Source organism: Aplysia californica, unplaced genomic scaffold (genome assembly GCF_000002075.1).
Source record: "Aplysia californica isolate F4 #8 unplaced genomic scaffold, AplCal3.0 scaffold00058, whole genome shotgun sequence".
Lineage (NCBI taxonomy): Eukaryota > Metazoa > Mollusca > Gastropoda > Aplysiida > Aplysiidae > Aplysia > Aplysia californica.
Window position 1 is genome coordinate 880,038 of NW_004797328.1, and position 6,352 is coordinate 886,389.

Genomic DNA, 6,352 nt, shown 5'->3' on the forward strand with positions numbered 1-6,352 from the left:
GGGGGTGAGTATGGGGTCGTTCAGTCTAAGGATAATAAGAGTCCGAGAAATCAAGGATCTAATTCGGCTAAGTCACTTTAGATCGTTTCGGAAAAAACAGCTAGATTAAAGCATGATGAACTACCCAGAATGGGTTCTTTGTAAGGTCCATAAGACTGATTTAAAGCTACACAGACATTTCATTCCAATTTTATGTACTCCTTGAACGCGCACTATCATGGTCGCCGTTCTTCGATCTCTATTTTTTTTTTTACTTCGTTGGGAAGCGTGAACACCATAAGCTATGCAATTACGCCCAATGTGACGCGCAAGACACCAGTATCATCATTATAGTCGACACAAATTAGATCATTTAAGAGGCGGGCTTCCGACCCTGCTTGGCACGGGCATCAAAGAATATCTAAAAGAGAAAAAGAGAACAAGGAACAATAAATACCTTGCTTAAAAATGTAATATTTAGCCTGAATATGTCAGTTTGTTTATTTTAGTTTAAGTAAGAGCTTTAAGGCACCTATAACACAATATTATGGTTCATATCAGTGCCGAAGATTAGAGGTGTTACAAGAGAGTAACAAACACACAAAGAGGGAGGAGAGATAAGGACGTTAGATGTCTGATCGGAAAGAAGGAGCAAACCTCACCAGAGCACCCGCTAACCACCCATTGTCAGCTTTGTGTGAAAGAGGCTGAAACGTTCACAAATAGATCACCAAGCTGTTGTCATAGTCGTTAAGTATTCTGTTTTTATTACTTGCATGGCTCTTCTAAACCCTCGTGACTAAAAACATTCGTATCTTTGTTTATCATCATTAGTCTCTGAATCATACGAAATGGATTCGCGCATGACATGCCAGGGGGTGCACCAGATGTACGCCGTGGCCTAGTTGCAGTTGGTATAGGTAGTGTTTTCATATATTTAGAACCAGATGTTTCTTGACTAAGGCTTTTTTATTCCTCGAACCTGCTTTAGCAACTGATTATCACAAAGTTGTACAACTAGTCTCATATTAAATGAGTTTTAGGTGGACGTACATCATTAAGAATGTATACAGACGCTGACTGAGTCAGGATAATAAGTTGGGTTTTTTTAAAATTGGGATAGAAGGCTTATAATATATACACATTTCTCTTTCCGCTTTCATCGACTGGAAAGTGTCCCTCGGATGGTGATCGGCTCGAATCTTACCTTACTTTACAGAGTTTCAGTTTGATTTTAAACTAAAGAAAAGAAAGAAATGATTGCCGTTTTCTATTACTGAAAAGATGGTAAAGACGGCTGCGCTGCTAGAATCTAGGACGGGAAAAACATTTCAGAAGTTTTAGGTTGCTGTGGGTGCGATAATGGGAGCCAGATGTTGCAAAACTGTAAGCTGAAAGTTGAGATAATAATAATAATAATAATAATAATAATAATAATAATAATAATAATAATAATATATGCAATATAAGGCACATACGAGCTCTACAGCATGCTTTATGCACTTTACAACTATAATTACCACAGCAGACTCTAGTATACTCCAAAACATTATCGGCTTCAAATGAAGCATACAAGAAAGCAGCCAAGACGAGAATCAGAAAGTAATTAAGAATAATATCTATCTTATACACGCAAAACAATACCAAAACGGCATGGTATCTGAAATGGTATGGTCAGGTGGTTCCTATTTCATAGGGGGTTAAAAGAGTACAAAATTGTAATCATGCCACGTTTTACAGTCGTGGTAAGTAATCACATTCTGAAAGCATTCTCGTGCAAAGTGGATGGCTTCCAAAATAGCAGACACACTAAAAATGTTCCCACAACCCAAAGACTTGTACAGCGTACTCCCTGACCATGCACTGTCATGTCCGCCGCTCTTTGCTTTTTCAAAACAAAACAACACCAAAAAACACTTCGTTGCAATACGTTCCCAACATCAGCCTCACTTTAACGTCCAAATGAAGAGCAAAAACCACCGAATGGCTAGATAGTAGAGTGTGAGAAGCGCCTTCCCTTTCGGCCCTTCATTTAGCTAAAATGGCACTCTCCAATGTAAACCGGAAATACGTTAGAGAGCACTGTCAAGGATATTATAATGACACAAGTCTATGCCCTAACCAGCCATTTAAGACCTGCAACGTTAAGGTACTTTTTTAGTGGATCCTTCCAGGGTAGAGACTCTCCAAAACTGCTAGCCCGAACTCTATGAAACGTTTACAGGATGATGGGTAAAAACTACGCCAAAGTTCTAAGGCTTGTTTGAAATGCAAAGGCCGTTGTGCCTTAAGGTTATGCAAAGAAATACTGGATTTATCTACATAGACAGCATTTTTTTTTTAGAGATACAAAAGAGACTAAACCGGTGTCTGTGGTGTAGCGATTGCGTGCTTCGCCGTTGCACATAGGTGACGTAAGTTTAATTCTTGTGTGAGAGGGGAGGATTGTTATCCAGTATCTCCGTCAGTCTGCTGGGACGCTGTATCTTTCTCAGCCCCATAGTTGGCCCTGGCAGGCAAAGTCGGAGAGAGAAGCCTGCCTAGTGTGGATGGGAGCGAGGAAGTTCTACAATTACAATGACATTATGAATGGGGAAAAAAACTTAAACGGCCATAGGCCTTCGGGTTTGCGACTCTTTAAAAATATATTAAGCATTCATCAAGACACGACTCCATCCAATGAAGGGAAAGCAAAAGAAAAAAAGCACGGTCACATAATAAATATTACATAAGGAGACAAGTAAATCACCAGAAAAGTTTGAAAGCCTTCTTGACCTTTCTCCCCGTCCAAATTAAAATGTCCTGACGACGTCAAAGCAAATGCACGTCTTGTCACGTTGTTGCAGGCTATATTGTTGTTGCTGTATTAGGTTAATATCTTAATGCTAACTATATCATTCATTTCTTGAAAAACCCAAACGTCGAGTGGCTCTTCAGATACTTAGCCCAACATTTTCCTTTTATTTTCTTAACCTACAATATCGTTGCATCTGTTCGAAATATAATAATATGTAATGTCGAAATTTAAAAAAAATTCTAAATGTTGAAAACAAAGCGAGTAAAATACCCAAAAAATATTGTTGAATCGATCCAGCAAATGCTGGGCTCTCAGAAAAGATAAGTACATGTACGACTACGAGGTACTGAACATTAAGGTGCATATTTTCCTTATTGTTTTTGCTACTGCTGCTGATGTTGTTTGTTGCTCTTGTTATTGTCTTTGCTGCTCATGTTGTTGTTGTTGTTGTTATTATTATTGTTGTTGTTGTCTTTGTCGTTGTTGCTGTTGCTGTTGCTGTTGTTGTTATTTTGTTGGGGGGGGGGGTCGCTTTTCTTGTTCTTGTAACTGCTATTGCTGTTTCTGCTATCGTTACTGTATTTTTGGCTGAAGTTGTTATTGCAGTAATCGTTGCTGTTATCACTATCTAATATCTTTCGTTTTCGTCGCCGCTATTTTTCTTCTTATGATCCGTGATTTATGAAAAAAACTGTTAACAGTTTTAATAAAAACAGTCAAACCTGCTCAAACGACCGCCTGACCAAAACAATAACCAGTACACACGACATTTAACCCACTTCCCATCTAGTGTTTTTCCTACATTAGTATTTGACTAATGGAAACATCCAAGAGGACCATAGGTCTAGAATGATAACTGGTAGCCGATACTGGGACTGGTCCGACTATTGTAAGAACATCCAGACAAACTTTTATAGAGTGTTATAATCTCCAGTTGTTCAAGCCTTAAGTAGATCAAGGCTATACACTCTACTTTTCCAATTATAATATAAATATAAGAGAAAATCTGTTCGTGTTTACTCCTTATCATGGAAGTTAAAAGTGTCACTTGTGGATCCTTCTTCTGCACTCACCCTCCGATGTCTCAGTCGATCAGTCTCGTTTTCTATCAGCATTGAACAACCGTAATTGTGTCGATGAGATCATTGTAATTACGTAGGCCTATGTTGACGTTTTACTATCCCATCGATATAGTTTAGGTTATTTATTAGTTATTAGGCTGTCTGAATCTACCCTGCCAGTCAAGCCAACCTGTGATGGGAGGGATTTACAACGTTTCGTGAGAAAGAAGGAGATACTGGATCAAAATTTACCCACACAGGAATCAAACTCACGTCTTCTGCATGCGACGGTGAGGCGGCTAACCACCACAACACAGACGTCGGTGTAAATGAGCTTCTGTTTATCCAATTTTACGCAAGCTTTACTTTCCATAACATCACCTGACACCAACGCTACCGGTTTCTCCAAAATCTTACATTCAAATTTAAAAACAATATTATAGATTAACATGTATGTGTTTGAATATTTTTTCCCTCTGTGGATATTCTGAAGAAAAAAACCCGCCCCGAAACAAAATGAGGCAAAACAACAACAATAACAATTCATTCTCACCTTTGCACAGCAACCTGTATCCAAAACAATAATGAAACAATTTCCCTGTGGCTAGAATCTAGATCTATGTGAAGAAAACATTACAACACATAACCTCCTTGGATTCCGAGAACAGCACATAGATACATGTATAGATCTAGATCAAGATCTAAAACACATGACAATCTTACAGTTTTACCCACATTTTTTTCTTGATTTCCGTAGAGAGAGAGAGAGAGAGAGAGAGAGAGAGAGAGAGAGAGAGAGGGGGGGGGAGACAGACAGACAGACAGACAGACAGACAGACAGACAGACAGACAGACAGACAGACATAAAAAGAGAGGGGGAAAGGGGGAGATAGGGTCAGGATGACGCTTAGGGTTAAACTTAGGGTTAAGATTAACCCCATGCACTGGATTCAGGTAATACGGCGTTGTGGTTAGCAGAACCGAACCCGAACCCTAACTCTAACCCTAATCCTTTCCTTATTAACTTGAATCTAACCCTTACCCTTTTTTACCCGAATCCAGGATATCAACACAGAAGCTTCGACCAGGAAGGTAGAATCTCGGGGAAAAGAATGAATGTACGAAGGATGTGTGTGTGTGTGCTGCAGACAAAACACAGCGGGCGAGTGTGTTGGCGGCTGAGTTGTTCCCTAGGCCTAGTTGTAGCAACTAGCAAAGCCGCTCGGTGCTCGCAATACCCAAGTCCACCAAGTCACAAGCCTCAAGCTTCCAGGTCAGCGTCAAGAAGGTTATGAATAGAATTAAATATTCTAAGGTCCTTGATCACGAACAAATTTCGTCAAACCAGCATGCCACTTTAGCCTAGGCCTATTGCCTCCTATTCCATAGTCCACAAACCACATCAGCGTTCGCGTTCCGCAAAGCCACACATCGGCACCCTCCATTCTTCCCTCCCCCGCTCGCAGAGGGCAAATAGCTTTGGGGAATTCCCCTTTTCCTTCGACTTCCATCTTCCGTACTCCTAAAGCACACCGACACCACGCCCCCACCACACAGTCTCGTGTCGCGTACATACAGAGGTTCAAGTGATGTCTTTCTCTCTTTTGCTGGCCGAACCTTTTCATTTTTGGCCATGTGCGCTATTTGCATTTCTATACAGCGGTGTGTGTGTGTGTGGGTGTGTGTGTGTGTGAGTGTGTGTGTGTGTGTGTGTGCGTTAGCAAGAAGGAAAGAGAGAGAGAGAGAGAGAGAGAGAGAGAGAGAGAGAGAGAGAAAGAGAGAGAAAGAGAGAGAAAGTGAGACAGAGAGAGAGAAGGCTAGGTGTAGATCTTTCCTACCAGAAGATCAGGGGTGTGGCTGAAAGACTGCAGCAAGAAGGAGCCAAGGAGTAACATTAGAACGGCTACAGAAAGAGTCAATGGCCCAAAGGAGGTGAGGGGGTGGGGGAAGAAAATGGAGACGAAAGCAGACGACAGATCATTGCTAGAGAGCAGGAAAGGACGTTAAAGGAGACAATTTTAGAGAAGAAAATGTTTCGGTCGCTACCCAAATTCGAACCCGGGACCTTTGAATGAGAGGCCAACACCTTAACCTCTAGGCCACGAGAGCCCCTGAATTCTCTGTTTTAAAATTAGTATTCGACATAGAATTGCGATTGGACATTGTCATGTTGTGTGCTTGCTTTATTCAATGCGTATGTATTAGGTGTATTGTAAGCCTATTGTTTCGGATTCTACCTAGACTTGGTCTGCTTGGGACAGCGTCAGTGGTGTGGTATCATTTTGGTTCTCTGTTTTTCAGACTAATATAAATCAGCTCGTTAACATTATCATTATGTACGAGGACATAAGAAATTTTAGGGGAAGGGGGCCATAATATTCCCAAGGGTTCTACATGTGTTTGTGTGTGTTGTTTGTGAAAAGTGGGGGGGGGGGAGCAAGCAAAGATACCGGTAAAAGTATGAAATGTGTCTCTGTATGCATGTGTGTGGGAGGGCGGCGAGCGGGAGGGAGGG

The 6,352-nt window shown here is 41.0% G+C and overlaps 1 protein-coding gene across 1 annotated transcript in view; it reads right to left on the reverse strand.

The window, feature by feature from the left end:
• LOC101845528 (alpha-glucosidase) overlaps positions 1–5,205 on the reverse strand; it is a gene marked incomplete at its 5' end in the record, with an annotated part of 20,244 nt that extends 15,039 nt beyond the window's left edge. Inside the window, 1 exon segment of the mRNA XM_005093114.3 lies at positions 4,880–5,205.
• Positions 5,206–6,352: the final 1,147 nt, after the last annotated feature.